Source organism: Eschrichtius robustus, chromosome 16 (assembly GCF_028021215.1).
Source record: "Eschrichtius robustus isolate mEscRob2 chromosome 16, mEscRob2.pri, whole genome shotgun sequence".
Classification (NCBI taxonomy): Eukaryota; Metazoa; Chordata; class Mammalia; order Artiodactyla; family Eschrichtiidae; genus Eschrichtius; species Eschrichtius robustus.
Window position 1 is genome coordinate 71,490,788 of NC_090839.1, and position 16,387 is coordinate 71,507,174.

At 39.8% G+C, this 16,387-nt stretch overlaps 1 long non-coding RNA gene across 6 annotated transcripts in view; it reads right to left on the reverse strand.

The window, feature by feature from the left end:
* Nucleotides 1–2,459: 2,459 nt before the first annotated feature.
* The window catches only part of LOC137750474 (uncharacterized), a 35,111-nt gene continuing 21,183 nt past the window's right edge, over nucleotides 2,460–16,387 (reverse strand). For 4 of the 6 annotated variants that reach the window (XR_011070446.1, XR_011070450.1, XR_011070444.1 and 1 more), the window contains 2 exons: nucleotides 10,012–10,123; nucleotides 2,460–5,679 (listed from right to left, as the gene is read on the reverse strand). This is a non-coding gene — a long non-coding RNA (uncharacterized lncRNA). Of the gene's footprint in view, nucleotides 5,680–8,662; nucleotides 8,912–9,004; nucleotides 9,078–10,011; nucleotides 10,124–16,387 lie in introns of those variants that run through there. The other 2 variants (XR_011070449.1, XR_011070453.1) reach the window with 2 other exon arrangements.

The window sequence follows — 16,387 nt, forward strand, 5'->3', positions numbered from 1 at the left end:
CCCTTTTTGCCCATTTTCTGGAGAGTTTTTATCATAAATCGGTGTTGAATTTTGTCAAAATCTTTTTCTGCATCTATTGAGATGATCATATAGTTTTTATTCCTTAATTTGTTAATATGGTGTATCACATTGATTGATTTGCGTATATTGAAGTATCTTTGCATTCCTGGGACAAATCCTACTTGATAATGGTGTATGATCCTTTTAATGTGTTGTTGGATTCTGTTTGCTAGTATATGGTTGAGGATTTTTGCATCTATGTTCATCAGTGATCTTGGTCTGTAATTTTCTTTTTTTGTGATATCTTTGTCTGGTTTTGGTATCAGGGTGATGGTGGCCTTGCAGAATGAATTTGGGAGTGTTACTCCCTCTGCAACTTTTTGGAAGAGTTTGAGAAGATAGATGTTAGCTCTTCTCTAAATGTTTGATAGAATTCCCCCGTGAAGCCATCTGGTCCTGGACTTTTTGTTTGTTGGAAGATTTTTAGGATTAGTGTTAGGATTTATTCTTTTTTCCACCATTGTCTCTTCCAGTTCACTTATTCATTCTTCTACCTCAGTTATTCTGCTATTGATTCCTTCTAGTGCGTTTTTCACTTCAGTTATTGTGTTGTTCATCTCTGTTTGTTCTTTAGTTCTTCTAGGTCTTTGTTAAACGTTTCTTGTATTTTCTTGATTTGTGCCTCCATTCTATTTCCAAGATTTTGGATCATCTTTACTATCATTACTCTGAATTTTTAAAAAATTATTTATTTGTTTGTTTGTTTATTTATTTATTTTTGGCTGTGTTGGGTCTTCGTTGCTATGCGTGGGCTTTCTATAGTTGCAGCAAGTGGGGGCTACTATTTCATTGCAGTGCGCAGGCTTCTCATTGCGGTGGCTTCTCTTGTCACAGAACATGGGCTCTAGGCACACGGGCTTCAGTAGTTGTGGCACATGGGCTCAGTAGTTGTGGATTATGGGCTCTAGAGCACAGGCTTAGTAGTTGTGGCGCACGGGCTTAGTTGCTCTGCAGCATGTGGGATCTTCCCGGACCCAGGCTCGAACCCATGTCCCCTGCATTGGCAGGTGGATTCTTAACCACTGCACCACCAGGGAAGCCCCACTCTGAATTCTTTTTCAGGTAGGTTGCCTATTTCCTCTTCATTTATTTGGTCTTGTAGGTTTTTACCTTGCTCCTTCATCTGTAACATATTTTTTTGTCATCTCTTTTTTTTTTTTTTTTTTGATGCATGGGACTGTGTTCCTTGTCTTAGTGGTTGTTCAGCCTGAGGCTTCCCGCACTGGAGTTTGTAGGCTGTTGGGTAGAGCCGGGTCCTGGTGCTGAGATGAGGACGTCCGGGAGACCTCACTCTGATTAATATTCCCTGGGGTCTGAGGTTCTCTGTTAGTCCAGTTGTTTGGACTTGGAGCTCCCATCACAGATCAGGCCTGACCCCTGGCCCATGAACCAAGATCCCGCAAGCCACGTGGGGTGGCCAAAAAGAAAGAAAAGAAAAAAAAGGAGCAGAGCAAGAACAAAAGGTAAAAAATAAAATAAGATTAGAAAACTAACAGATATGTTAGAAAAATAAAAATATAGATGAAACAACAACCGGAAGGTAAAACAGAACCACAATAGGAAAAAAGGAAAAAAAAAAGGCCAGCAGAGGCCTTGGCTGTGGGGGGCGGGGCTTAGGCAGGGGCGGGGTTTAGGCAGAGGTGGGGTCTAGGCTCAGCAGGGCCGGAGGGGCCCTGGAGTGCCTCTGGCCTTGGAGTGTGGATGATCAGGCATAGGTCCTCAGCAGGCTCCCTGGGCCCAAGTGGGTGGGGGAAACGCTAGCCATGCTTCCCCCCCAATCCTCTGATCCCAGAGGGTCCCTCCCCATTCGCCTCTTCTCTTCTTTCCCCCACCACGCCCCTAGGACCCACGTGACTGGATGGGACCTCTGAGGGTGCAAGACCAGGCCTGGGACCCCAGCAGGCTCACCAGACCCAAGTGGGCAGGGGAAACCCTAGGTGCATTCCCCAGGGTCCTCTGATCCCAGAGGGTCCCTCCCTGTCTGCCTCTCCTCTTCTTCCCCCTACCCCTATACCCCTAGGACCCATGTGGCCAGAGGGGACCCCAGAAGGTGGAGGACCAGGCCTGGGAGCCCAGCAGGCTTCCTGGGGCCTGTGTGTGCAGGGGAAATGCAAGCTGCATTCCCTCCCCGGTCCCGAGCGCCCCTCCCAGTTCGCCTGTCCTCTTCTTCCCTCCCCTCCCCTCCCCTTCCTCCCACCTCCCTCGCACACCCCCCAGGATCCACGCGGCCAGAGGGAGCCCCGGAGGGCGGAGGACCCGGCCTGGTACCCCAGCAGGCTTCCCGGGGCCTGATTGGGCAGGGGAAACCCTAGCCGCATTCCCCCGCTGATCCTCCAAACCCCCGAGGGTCCCGCCAGGCGTGGGAACCCCTCCCCTCCCCCAGCCAACCCTCAGGGGCGCCAGTGCCATCCGGCCTCCACTTCTCCACACCCTCAGTCCCCTGACATCCTACCTGGTCACTCGGGGGTTCCTCCCATCCCCTTGGGTGCCAAGGTCCCCCACCAGCATCTGGTAGGTGCCCTAGTTGTTGGGAGACCTGAACTCCACATCCTCCCACTCTGCCATCTTGACTCCACCCCCCACTGAAGATTTTTAAACTTGGGAAAGACATAACCTGAATTTTGTTTTAGAGTATTCTGGCAGTGGTATAAAACAAGGATTGGGGGCGGGGGGCGGAATTAAAGCCTAGTTACTAGTCGCCTACTGTAGAAAAAGTGCTCAGAATACAAAGATAGATAAAATAGTTTGCTGCCAGTAAGGAGCCTACAGTCTAGTAAGGGTGACAGACATTAGGACAGGTAATTGCAGCATAGAATGGTAGGTGCTATGACTAGAAGTATATGCAATATGTAACAGAGGCTAAAAGGTGGGCATGATAGACACTGCCTCAGAAACCAAGTGCAGGAAGGCTGTACACAGGAAAAGATGCTTTAGTCATTTCAGTGGAGGCATTAATACTTTAGTCATTTCAGTGGAGGCATGAATGAAGATTGGAGGTACCTGGGGAAGAGAAACAGTATCGCAAAGCGTGGACATGTGAAATGATGGGGCATTCATTCAACAAATATTTACTGAACACTTAACTATATACCAGCTCCTGTGCTGAGTCCAGAGAACAAAGAGACAAGAGATGCAGTCCCAACTCTGAATAAGCTCACAGTCAATTATAGTGAAAATCATAGTGCTATGTGTTAGGTGTTATTGATGTAAGTGTGGGATGCTATGGAAGTATATACTGTCTGAGCATATAATTCAGACTCGGTAGCAAAGAAATGATCTCTCAGATGAATTGTGAAAATGCAGTAGGAGTCTGTGCAAGTACAGAGAGGCATGAGATCATGTGACATGCTTGGAGGAACTGTGCATGGTTTAGCAGAGTTTGAGAAGTATGGATTTGATCCTGAAAGGAATGGAATATTATTGTTGTTAAACCAAGGGGTAATAATATCATACTCAACTTTGAATACATCACCCTGCAGTGTAGAGAATGGTTTGAAGGGAGGTTAGCCAAATCACAGAGAAAGAACAGTTTGAAGGCCAGAGTTGGTTTTATATGAGAAACGCTGGTGGGGGCCTGAGCTAAAGCAATGTAACATGGAAGGTCAAGAGGAGATTGACACAAGAGAGATTAGGGCATTAGAATCATTAGAATTTAGTGACACTTGGATTTGGAGGCGACTGATAATTGGGTAACTGTGTGTTGAAAAGTGAGTTGAATGTGTGAGAGAAGTGAATGTGGACTGTTCTGGAACACATTTTTCTGTAGAACTTTAAGAAACTCTTTCTCAGTCTTAGCTTCTCCATCCACAAAGTGAACGTTTTCCACCTGCATTAGGGAAGTTGCTCGAAATCCAAGTAGCGTTAAATGCCTCAAGCAATGTTGTAGAAGAAAATCACGGTGGCAGAAGGGGGAGAGGAAGAGACTCTGGAGTAGAACTGACTCGAAGTTCGTTTGCTGGTAGATGTGAGAGCAATGGAGGAAGAAACGGTGTGCTTAGCTTGTGCTCCTCCAAATTTTCTTTGAGAAACAGAAGCTCTAAAGTAATGGTTCTCAACCATGTTGCACATTGGAATCACTTGGAGCTTGAAAAAGTCCTGATATTCAGGCCACACCCTCGGCCAGTTAAATCAGAATCTCTCGGGTGAGATCCAGGCATCAGTATTTTTTAAAGTTCCCTAGCTTGTTCTAGTGTGCAGCTGATGTGGAGAACCTGGAGATTTACTTCCTTGGAAATAAGAGGCTCTGGAGACTAATTCTTGTTGACTCAGGCATAGATATGTTGACAACCAGACACGCTGGCTGTGTAATCTCGTGCTGCTGTAAGCATTTTTAGAGTTATAAACTTATTCAGGGCACTCAAGTATCACTTATCTTTGATAATTTAACGTTTGGCATCTTGTGGCCTCATATAGCTAATGCCAATCTGAAAGTGTCTGACTGAAGTCCAGAGGCTAACTGTATACTTAGCAGGATATGGTTTGATGATCAGAGAGTGCTTTGAGAGTCAACAGTATGACAAATTTAGCAAAAATGTCTATTTGAAATAAATTTCATACTTGCAAATGAGTTTCCTAATATCTGATTAATATTTTACTATTACAATATACAGAGCTGTATGGTTCAGGGGTATTATTCTCCCCCCCCTGTGATTTTTGAAAGATGGTCTGTGGTTCCTTGATATAGTTAGAGAAATGTTTGTTCTGCAGGGTAGATTATTTTTCTAAGTTTTTTATTTTTTTATTTTTTTTATTTATTTTGGGCTGTGTTAGGTCTTCGTTTCTGTGCGAGGGCTTTCTCTAGTTGTGGCGAGCGGGGGCCACTCTTCATCGCGGTGCGTGGGCCTCTCACTATCGCGGCCTCTCTTGTTGCGGAGCACAGGCTCCAGACGCGCAGGCTCAGTAGTTGTGGCTCACGGGCCTAGTCGCTCCGCGGCATGTGGGATCTTCCCAGACCAGGGCTCGAACCCGTGTCCCCTGCATTGGCAGGCAGATTCTCAACCACTGCGCCACCAGGGAAGCCCCTATTTTTCTAAGTTTAATAGATCTATTCGGCAGCCTGTAAATGTAATTGTTAAACTTATTGCTAATGGAGATTCATAACGGAGGTACTTGGGCAAGAAAACCAACGTGTAATCTCTTCTAATTATAGGGGATAAGGCATTTCATGTCGTAATATTAGAAATTGATTACCTAACTAGTTTATACATGTAGCTTCTATCAAAAAATGCAACAAAGTCCATACTTTTCACACAAAACAAACAATGAAGATGAAATTCTAGTATATTTTAGATAAAGGGCTACTCTGTCCACTTGGTCAATTAAGCATGCTTGCATGCTTTCATCAGCAAACATTTGTTGAGTATCTACTGGGTGTGAGCACTGCGCTGGGAGATGAGGTAAAACAGTCATAAGACATGCTACCTTTTTGCCTTTGGGAGCTCACGTGGTGCTAGTGGTTGAGGCAGGCGGCAAAGTCCAGTGCAATGAGCCAAGTCCAGGGCTGTGATGAGCACATAGTGCAGGAGGAGCACAGACTTGACCCTCGGCGGCTTGGCACTGCACTGACGTGGTAGTGCTGTCTTTCAGCCCTGGCCAAATCCCTGCTGCTTGCTGCACATTCTGCAATAGAAAGATACATTTTCCCAGTGGTCCAAGTCTGCCAATTTATTTGTTGAATTACAGTGTCATCCGTAAAGACTTTGCAGGAAACCTAAGTAAAATCCATCACACACACACACAATAGTCTTCTAGATCAATCTGCTCTATATGTAAGTGTTGTTAAATACTATATATGCAGCTTTCCTTTTTCTTGTCTTTTGTCTGGAAGCCTCACAATAGATACTTTCCAAATTATACTTGCAACGAAAGTTTAGGAAATGACTTTTCTCTTAATAACAGAGTAAACAATACTGTCTTTAACTCCAGCAAAGAAGCAGATCCAAAGTGAGTTGCTTCAGGGTGAATAATTGACAAAAAATAACCTCAGGCCTTTGTCTTTTAAATAATGAAAACAATCTTGGTATTTAACTACATGTAGTTAATCATTAAAATCAATTTTAAAACTGTTTTTTGAAAACAAGTACTTTCCATAGAGATTTACTATAACAACACCTTGGAAATCCTTAGGCAAGCATCTCTCCTGCTTTTTTTAATGACTTCTGTTTCATATTAGGATGAAATCAGTGGTTTTACTCAGTGTTAAAGATTAAGTTACCTAGACTAGAAACGAGGAAGTCTTATGTATTATACTTGGTGCTGGTGGATTTTGTTCTTTCAAAGTATCCATTCTATATCATACTGTTGATTCTGCTGTAGTTATGAAATGCTTATTGTGAATTTCTTTATTAATATTTTACATATTCTTGCTTTATGAGGCGACTGATGAAGCATAGAGGCTTGAAAAGGAAAAACAAAAAAAGCCCCTCCTCTGAGGAGCTCATGTATCCTACTATAGGATCACTAGGAGAGCTAGAGATAGTCAGCAGTTAGAGCACTCCCACATATTCAGAGCCTCAAATTTTGTACTTTGGTGAGACATGACTTTCCCCTTCTCCATCACTGTCTATTTGGGGATGAAGAATTAAAAACAAATAAAAAATCTTACAGCTGTGTATATGAACTGTGTACATATAAGCATATACATTCATTGGGGTTGCTAGAATGAATATTGGGATAATTGGTTAATCCCTGTTTCAAGATTCTATAATAAGTCCATTTGCCAACTATGATGAACATGAGCACTTGTAGCATTCTAAATTATTAAGAATATTTGGGGGCTTCCCTGGTGGCGCAGTGGTTGAGAATCTGCCTGCCAATGCAGGGGACACGGGTTCGAGCCCTGGTCTGGGAAGATCCCACATGCCGCGGAGCAACTAAGCCCGTGTGCCACAACTACTGAGCCTGCGCGTCTGGAGCCTGTGCTCCGCAACAAGAGAGGCCGCGATAGGGAGAGGCCCGCGCACCGCGATGAAGAGTGGCCCCCGCTTGCCGCAACTAAAGAAAGGCCTCGCACAGAAACGAAGACCCAACACAGCCAAAAATAAATAAATAAATAAATTTAAAAAAAAAAAGAATATTTGGCCCCAGATATTCTGCCTGAAGCTAAATCAGTTTATTAATAGTGTCAGAAATGGAGCTGTGATGTGAAATTTTGTGTAGGAAATTCTATCTGGAATTTCATAGGACCGCGATAATATAGACCCTGTGTTTTGCCACAGAATTATCAATGATGTGTTGATTTCTTCCCTATAGCTCACTTCTCTTCCTCTGTAAATAAGGGTCATAATGTTTCATTGCAAAGGGACCGCCTGAGGACAAGATTACGTCCAAAGAAGGAGATAATCAACATTAGGGATATTTTTTTTTGGAGAAATATTATGATCTTACTTTTTTCCATTTAGTCTTTATAGTTGGTAACATTAACAATAGCTCCCAACCTCTGGCACAGAAAAACAGGTATACCAGAAGTTAAATCCTTACATTTCGACTTCAGCAATGGGATCTATCAAGCTCTTCTTGTTCTTGATATTTGTTGTAGACAATTGCCTTTCTTTGAGAGTTTCTGAATTCATTTCTGTAGAGAGCATATGACTTCTCCTTTGAAAATGAGGGTTTTTTTCCTTCTGATAAATTTATATTATAAATACCGTTTTTTTCTTGGAGAGATTTTTTAGTTTAGATCTAGGTAAAAATCTCAGCTCCATACTTACTAGCTGTGGAACGCTGGGTGATTTAATTAACCTGGCTAAGCCTTAGTGTCTTCTTCAGGGTTATTGTGAAAATCAGTAGCAAGGACAGAAAAGTGTCAAACAGGGCAAGGCACATAGGAAGGCTGCCCTACATGTTATGCCATCATTGTTCTTACAAGGGGCTCATTAGGCTGACCCTAGAAAGGAGAAATTTCTTCTTGAGGCAGCAACAGCTTATGTGGACTCAGGTTTCCCAGACCCTAATTCAAAGGAGACTGTATGGCCACAGAAACCATATTTAGGTTTCTTTGGCCCTTTCCATCCTGGGCTCCTCTTTCTCACTGATACCGATTTTGGCAGCAACTTCTTTGACAGGATTTGTCTATTTTTATACTAATGACTGTAAACATATTTCACCAATCCCATCAGGAAGCAACTTTATTAATTTTATATGTTTTTGAGCTTATTTTGACAGCAGAAAAGGAGAGTGGAAAGGAGGCAGACTTTGCTTTAGTGTTGAGATGTGGAAGAGCCCCAGTATGATAGGATTGGAGGTGAGAGGATAGTGATTTATATGGCCCCCTTTACCTCACAGAGCTGAATTTACAAATGGTTTAGCAAGGAAAGCTAAGCTAAGACAAGTAAGTAAGCTAAACTAAGAAAATGAGGGCAAAGATATCAGACAGTAATATTTCAGAATGTAATAACCTGCAGGTAGATATTTTTCTTTTAAAAGTAGAGCACTGTGAGAGAAAATTGGGTGCAAATTTTTTCCATAAGCAGAGGTTCTTTACATACTTACTTACATACATACATACATTTATTTATTTATTTATTTATTTATTTATTTATTTATTTATTTATTTATTTATTTATTTATTTATTTATGGCTGTGTTCCGTCTTCATTGCTGCGCATGGACTTTCTCTAGTTGCGGCAAGCCAGGGGCTACTCTTCGTTGCGGTGCGCAGGCTTCTCATTGTCGTGGTTTCTCTTGTCGCAGAGCACGGCCTCTAGGCGTGCGGGCTTCAGTAGTTGTGGCACGCAGGCTCACTAGTTGTGGCTCCTGGGCTCTAGAGCGCAGGCGCAGTAGTTGTGGCGCACGGGCTTAGTTGCTCTGCGGCATGTGGGATCTTCCTGGACCAGGGCTCGAACCTGTGTCCCCTGCATTGGCAGGCAGATTCTTAACCACTGCACCACCAGGGAAGCCCAGAGGTTCTTATTATAAGATGCAATTAAATATATTTATTGTCTCTTTGCCTCCACTAGAATGTAAACTTTGTTGAGGGTAAGGATCATTGTTGATTTATTTACTCTGTATTGTAAGCACCTAAAACAGTAAGTGTGCAATAAATATTTGAGTGAACTAAATTATAAGCAGAGCTTAGGTATTATTTTTCTACCAGAGATTCATTTTAAAATGTTGTTAAGGATGAAATTGACATTCTGAAAGCATAAAAGGCCAACTGGTCACTAGGTTCATCCACATCCCAGTAGAGGGGATGTAATGTGAGAGAGGAAAAGAAATTCTCTAAATCATGGGCATATCTCTCAGATTAGAATAACATCTTAAAAGAAAGAGGCAATCTTAAGAAAGGAGCAGAAAGATCAAGGAAATTTTTGAAGAGCATCAAGTGATTCAGTGAAGTAGTAGGGTAATGAAAATTGTTGCAGCTTCAGTAATAACGGCATCAGCCTGAAAGCATTGGGGGTTAGACCGCAACATGATAGTTATCAAACTGCCTTAATCATTTAAACGTTCATTCCCCTGCCTTCCCTTGAGCTTCCAGCCTAAGGCTTTCTCCCTGTAGCGTTGTCAGCACGCTCACATGAGGCTTTGCCTCTGCAGATAATCAGAGGTGTTCCGCATGCCTCCTCTCACCATGAAAAAAAGAGAAAAAGGCAATTCTGTCTTAGAGATAGAAAATCTCCCAGAGAGAACCCCTGGCAGCTGGAATCCAATTTCTTGTTGTTTCTGAAATTGGAATCTGCTATAACTAGAGAATGCCGAAGGATAATGGGCTCCTGCTGTTAAACACTCAGATAAAAAGCACACAGGTGCCTAGCCAAGCAGAAACCAGTCTTTTCATAAAACACTGGGCTTTGAGCACATACTGTCCTAATTCCTTGACTAGCAGCTCATGGTCATGGCTCTGTGGTTTTTTTCTCCTTTAAAGGTCTTGATTAGGCTGCTTCCTTTCTTTTTTTGTGTTTAAGAAACGTGTGATTTAGGCTGCTGCAAGTGGGATTTGGGTTTCCCTTACCTTGTTGGCATCTTGCACCCATTATTGGTCCAGTCCTCCCATCTGGACTGTCTTGTGGTTCCAATCAGTGAACAGTCAAAGGTGGGGAGAGAAGCATCATGCTTCTGCACACCTACAGCATCAAGTTCAAAAGTATAGTCATGACCTTGTCTTCTCATTCTTGAAATCTGTGCTCAGCTGTTTCAAACCTCCTGTGTCCTTGTTAGTAATGGCCAATTAGATATCACTGAATCCTTTCCCTATAGTGGTCAGAGGCAGCCAAGTTATGGTAATATGGACATGAGTGCCAATGGTAAAGTTACACCATTCAGGCCACTTTGGCTGCAAGTGACAGAAACCCAACGCAGGCTAGCGCAAATAAAAAAGGAACTTACCAGCTCATAAAACTGAAAAGTCAGGCAGAGCTGGATCTAGGTAGCTAGTACTCAGATGATGCCAGGAACCTGTTATCTCTGACTTGCCCTCTGTGTTGAGTGCAAACTTTTACCACATGGCAGCAAGATAACTCCAGGTTTACATGGGCCTAACAGCCTCAGATCCTAGAGGAAACATGTACATTTGTCCCAGTAGCACAGCAAAAGTTCACAGGTGGACCTTGAAAGGCTTTGCATGAGTCACATGTCCATTCCTGAGGCAGTAGTTGTAGCCTGAGGCTGGAGTCCTCTGACCAGGTCTCCGGAGTGTGCCTGACCTTTCAGACAAACAAAAGCTGAGAGTACCAACAGAACTGCATTACGTGAGGTGTTCAAGGAAGTTACCAGATAGAAACTTGGATCTCTACCAAGAAATGAAGATCTCTGACAATGATTAAAATGAAGATAAGTATAAAAGACTTATTTTTTCTTATTTTCAATCACTTCAAAAGATAATTGAGGATCCCTCACACATTTCTGGTAGGAATGTAAGGTGGTACTGCCAGTCTGGAATACAGTTTTGCAGTTTCTTATAAAACTAAACATGCAATTACCATGCACACCAGCAATTGCACTCTTGGGCATTTATCCCAGAGAAACAAAAAACTTACGTTTGGACAAAAACCTGTAAATGACTATTCATAGCAGCTTTATTCACAATAGCCCTAAACTGAAAAGCTGTGATGTCCTCCAACAGGTAAATGGTTAAATAAACTGTGAAACATATAAACCATGGAATACTATTCAGCAGTAAAAATGAACAAACTATTGATACACACAACAACTTGTATGACCAGGGAATTATGTGGAGTGAAAAAATCCAGTCACAAAAGTTTGCATACTGTGTGACTTAATTTATATGAAAGTTTTTTAAATAACAAAATTTTAGAAATGAAGAACAGATTTATGGTTGCCAGGGGTTAGGGATGGGGATGGGAAGGTATAGGAATAGGTGTGGTTATAAAATGAGCAATCCTTGTGGTGATGGAACTGCTCTGTATCTTGACCGTGGCAGTGAACACATGAACATACATGTAACAAAACTGTATAGAACTAAACACAGACACACAGACATACAAATAAAACTGGAAATCTGAATAAGACCAGTAGATTGTAGCAGTTTCGATTCTGGTTGTGATATTGCACTATAGTTTGCAAGATGTTACAGTTAGGGTAAACTGGATTAAAATTACATGAATCTCTCTGTATTACTTCTTACCACAGCATGTGAATCTACAAGTATCTCAATAAAATTTTCAATAAAAGATGATTGATCATCCAAAGTAAAAATAGCAGCAACCTATTGTAGAATTACAGAATATGCAAAAATAAAATGTAGAACAACAATAGCCTAAAAGCTGGGAGGGAGGAATTGGGTGTATACTGTTGTAAGATTCTTATGTTAGGTAGGAGGAAGTATAATATTTTAAGGTAAAATGTGATTAATTAAAGATTAAATTTTAGGGACTTCCCTGGTGGTCCAGTTGTAAAGAATCTACCTCCCAATGCAGGGGAAGCAGGTTCGATCCCTGGTCAGGGAACTAAGATCCCACATGCTGTGGGGCAACTAAGCCCGTGTGCCACAACTACTGAACCCACGCACCTCAACTAGAGAGCCTGCATGCCGCAAACTACAGAGCCCATGCGTTCTGGAGCCCGTGTGCCACAACTACAGAGCCCACACACTCTGGAGCCCGTGCGCCACAACTAGAATGAGAAAACCTGCATGCCACAACTAGAGAGAAGCCCACGTGCTGCAACAAAGAGACCGCACACCGCACAACAAAAGATCCTGCATGCTACAACTAAGATGCAGCCAAAAAAAAAAAAAAAAAATTAAGTTGTAAACTCTAGGGCAACCATCAAATATATGTCTTTAAAATAAGGCACAAATAATAAGCCAATAGTGGAGATAAAATAAAATAATAAGAATTATTCAATCCAAAAGCAGGCAGAAAAAGAGGAAAATGCACCAAAAATGGAACAGATAGAAAGCAACTAGCCGGATGGTAGATTTAAATTCAATTATATAAATATTACATTAAATACAAATGGTCTAAACACATTAATTAAAAGACATAAATTGTTATATTGGATAAAAAAGTAAGATCCAACTACATGATATATACCAAAACCCCATTTTAAATGTAAAGGCATAAACATGTTAAAAGAAAAAGGATAAAAAAGAGTAACATTCAAACATTAGTTGAAGGAAAGTTGGAGTGGCTATATTAATTTCAAGGTTGGCTTCAAGAGCAGGAATATTATGAGGAATAAAGAGGGAGATCAAATAATGATAAATGAGTCATTTTACCAACAAGATATAACAGTCCTAAATGTGTATGCACCTAACAACAGAGCTTCAAAGTGCATGAAGCAAAAACTGATAGGAGTGAATGGAGAAACACACAAATCCAGAATTATAGGTGAAGACTTAACTTCTCTCTTAGATCAATAGGACAAGTAGAAAATCAAGAAGGCTATAGAAAAAGTGAGCAATACTATCAAGACACTTGACCCAGTTGACACTTACAGAACACTGCCCAACAACAGCAGAATACACATTCATTTCAAGTGCACATGGAACATTTGTCAAGAAAGAAAATCTTCTGGGCAATAAAAGAAACAAAAAATATGTAAAAGAATAGAAATCATATAAAGTATCTTCTGATCACAATGGTATTAAATTAGACAACAATAAGATACATACCTGGGAAATCCCAAATATCTAGAAGTTAAGAACACACTTTTAAATAACTCATGGGACAAAGAGGAAGTCACAAGGGAAATTAGAAAATATTTTGAATTGAACAAAGATGAAAACACAACATTAAATTTTGTGGAGTGCAACAAAAGCAGTGCATAGAAGGAAATCTATGGCATTAAATGCTTATATTGTAAAAGAAGAAAGGTCTAAAATCAATAATCTATGCTTCTACCTTAAGAAACTAGAAAAAGAAGAGCAAATTAAATCCAAATTAAATAGAAGAAGGAAACAATAAAGATCAGAAACCAATAAAATTGAAAACAGATGCCTGTTAGAATGGACCTCATCAAGAAGACAAGAGATAACAAATGCTGGTGAGGATGTGGAGAGGAAACCCTAGTTCACTGCTGGTGGGAATGTAAAGTGGTACAGCCACTATGGAAAACATTATGGAGTTTCCTCAAGAAACTCAAAAAAAGATTACCATATGATCCACCAATTCCACTTCTGGGCAATAAAAGAAACAACAACACATGTAAAAGCATCTTTTCCAACCACAATGCTATAAGACTAGAAATCAACTCCAAGAAAAAAAAACTGCAAAAAACACAAACACGTGGAGGCTCTGCAGTATGCTCCTAAACAACCAATGGGTCACTGAAGAAATCAAAGAGGAAATTAAAAATACCTGAAATGAAAACAAAATCACAATGATCCAAAATCTATGGGTACAACAAAAGCAGTTCTAAGAAAAAAGCTTATAGTGTTACAAGCCTATGTAGGAAACAAGAAAAATGTCAAATAAACAACCTAACATTACACCTAAAGGAACTGGAAAAAGAACAAACAAATCTCAAAGTTAGTAGAAGGAAAGACATCTTAAAGATCAGAGCAGAAATAAATGAAATAGAGATAAAAACAATAGAAAATATCAATGAAACTAAGAGCTGGTTCTTTGAAAAGATAAACCTTTAGCCAGACTAATCAAGAAAAAAAGAGGACACAAATCAATAAAATCAGAAATGAAAAAGGAAAAATTAAAACTGACACCACAGAAATACAAAGGATCATAAGATTTACTATGAGCAACTATATGCCAATATAATGGACAAGAGAAAAAAATGGACAAAATCCTAGAAATGTACAATCTCCCAAGACTGAATCACGAAGAAATAAAAAATGTGAATAGACCAATTACCAGTAATGAAATTGAATCAGAAAATTTAAAAACTCCCAGCAAACAAAAGAATGCAGGACCAGACAGCTTCACAGGTGAATTCTATCAAACATTTAGAGAAGAGTTTACACTTACCCTTCTCAAACTATTCCAAAAAATTGCAGAGGAAGGAACACTTTTGAACTCATTCTAAGAGGCCAGCATCACCCTGATACCAAAACCAAAGATATCACACAAAAAAAGAAAAATAAGCCAATCTCACTTGATGAACATAGATGCAAATATCCTCAACAACATATTAGCAAACCAAATTCAATAATATATTAAAAAGATTGTACACCCATGATCAAGTAGGATTTATCCCAGAAATGCAAGGATAGTTCAATATCTGCAAATCAATGTGATACACCACATTAACAAATTGAAGAATAAAAATCATATGATTACCTCAGTAGATGCAGAGAAAGCTTTTTGACAAAATTCAACATCCATTTATGATCAAAACTCTCAACAAAGCAGGTGTAGAGGGAACATACCTCAACATAATAAAGGTCATAAATGAAAAGTCCAGAGCTAACATCATATTCCACAGTGAAAAGCTGAAATTATCTTCATTTCCTCTAATATCAGGAACAAGACAAAGATGTCCACTCCGGCCACTTTTATTCAACATAGTATTGGAAGTCCTGGCCACAGCGATCAGGTAAGAAAAAGAAATAAAAGGAATCCAAATTGGAAAGGAAGAAGTAAAACTGTCACTATAGATGACATGATACTGTACACAGAAAATCCTAAAGACTCCACCAAAAAATTGCTAAAACATATCAATGAATTTGGTAAAGTTGCAGGATACAAAATTAATATACAAAAATATGTTGAGTTTCTATATACTAACAATGAGCTATCAGAAAGAGAAATTGAGAAAACAATCCCATTTACCATTGCATCAAAAAGAATAAAACACCTGGGAATAAATCTAAGGAGTAAAACTATACTGTACTAGCAAAACTATAAAACACTGATGAAAGAAATTGAAGATGACACAAACAGATGGAAAGATATACCCTGCTCATAGATTAGAAGAATTAATATTGTTAAAGTGACCATACTACCCAAGGCAATTTACAGATCAATGCAATCCCTATCAAAATACCAATGGTATTTTTCACAGAATTAGAACAAATAATTCTAAAATATTTATGGAAACACAAAAGACCCCGAATAGTCAAAACAATCTTAAGAAAGAAGAACAAGACTGGAGGTATCATGCTCCCTGACTTCAGACTATACTACAAAGTTACAGTAATCAAACAGTATGGTACTGGCACAAAAATGGACACATAGATCAATGGAACAGAATAGAGAGCCCAGAAATGAACCACACTTATATGGGCAATTAATCTTTGACAAAGGTGTAAAGAATATACAATGGGGAAAAAACAGCCTCTTCAATAAACGGTGTTGGGAAAACCAGGCAGCTACATGCAAAAGATTCAAACTGGACTACTTTCTCATGCCAGATGCAAAAATAAACTCAAATTGGATTAAAGACTTAAATGTAAGACCTGAAACCATAAAAATTCCAGAAGAAAACATAGGCAGAAGGCTCTTTGACATCAGTCTTAGCAATATATATTTTTGGATATATATTGCTATAATATATATATCAATATATATATAATATATATAACTATTATATATTTATATATATAATATATATATAACTATTATATATTTATATATATAATATATATATAAAAATATATATTTTGTTTCCTTTCCCTAGGCAAGGGAAACAAAAGCAAATATAAACAAATGGAACTACAACAAACTAAAAAGCTTTTGCACAGTGAAGGAAACTATCAACAAATGAAAAGGCTGCCTACTGAATGGGAGAAAATACTTGCAAATGATATATCCAATAAGGGGCTAATATCTAAAATATACAAAGAACTCATACAACTCAACATCAAAAAAACAAACAACCCAGTTAAAAAATAGGCAGAGGAACTGAATGGACATTTTTTCAAAGAAGACACACAGATGGCCAACAGGCACATGAAGAGAGGCTCAACATCA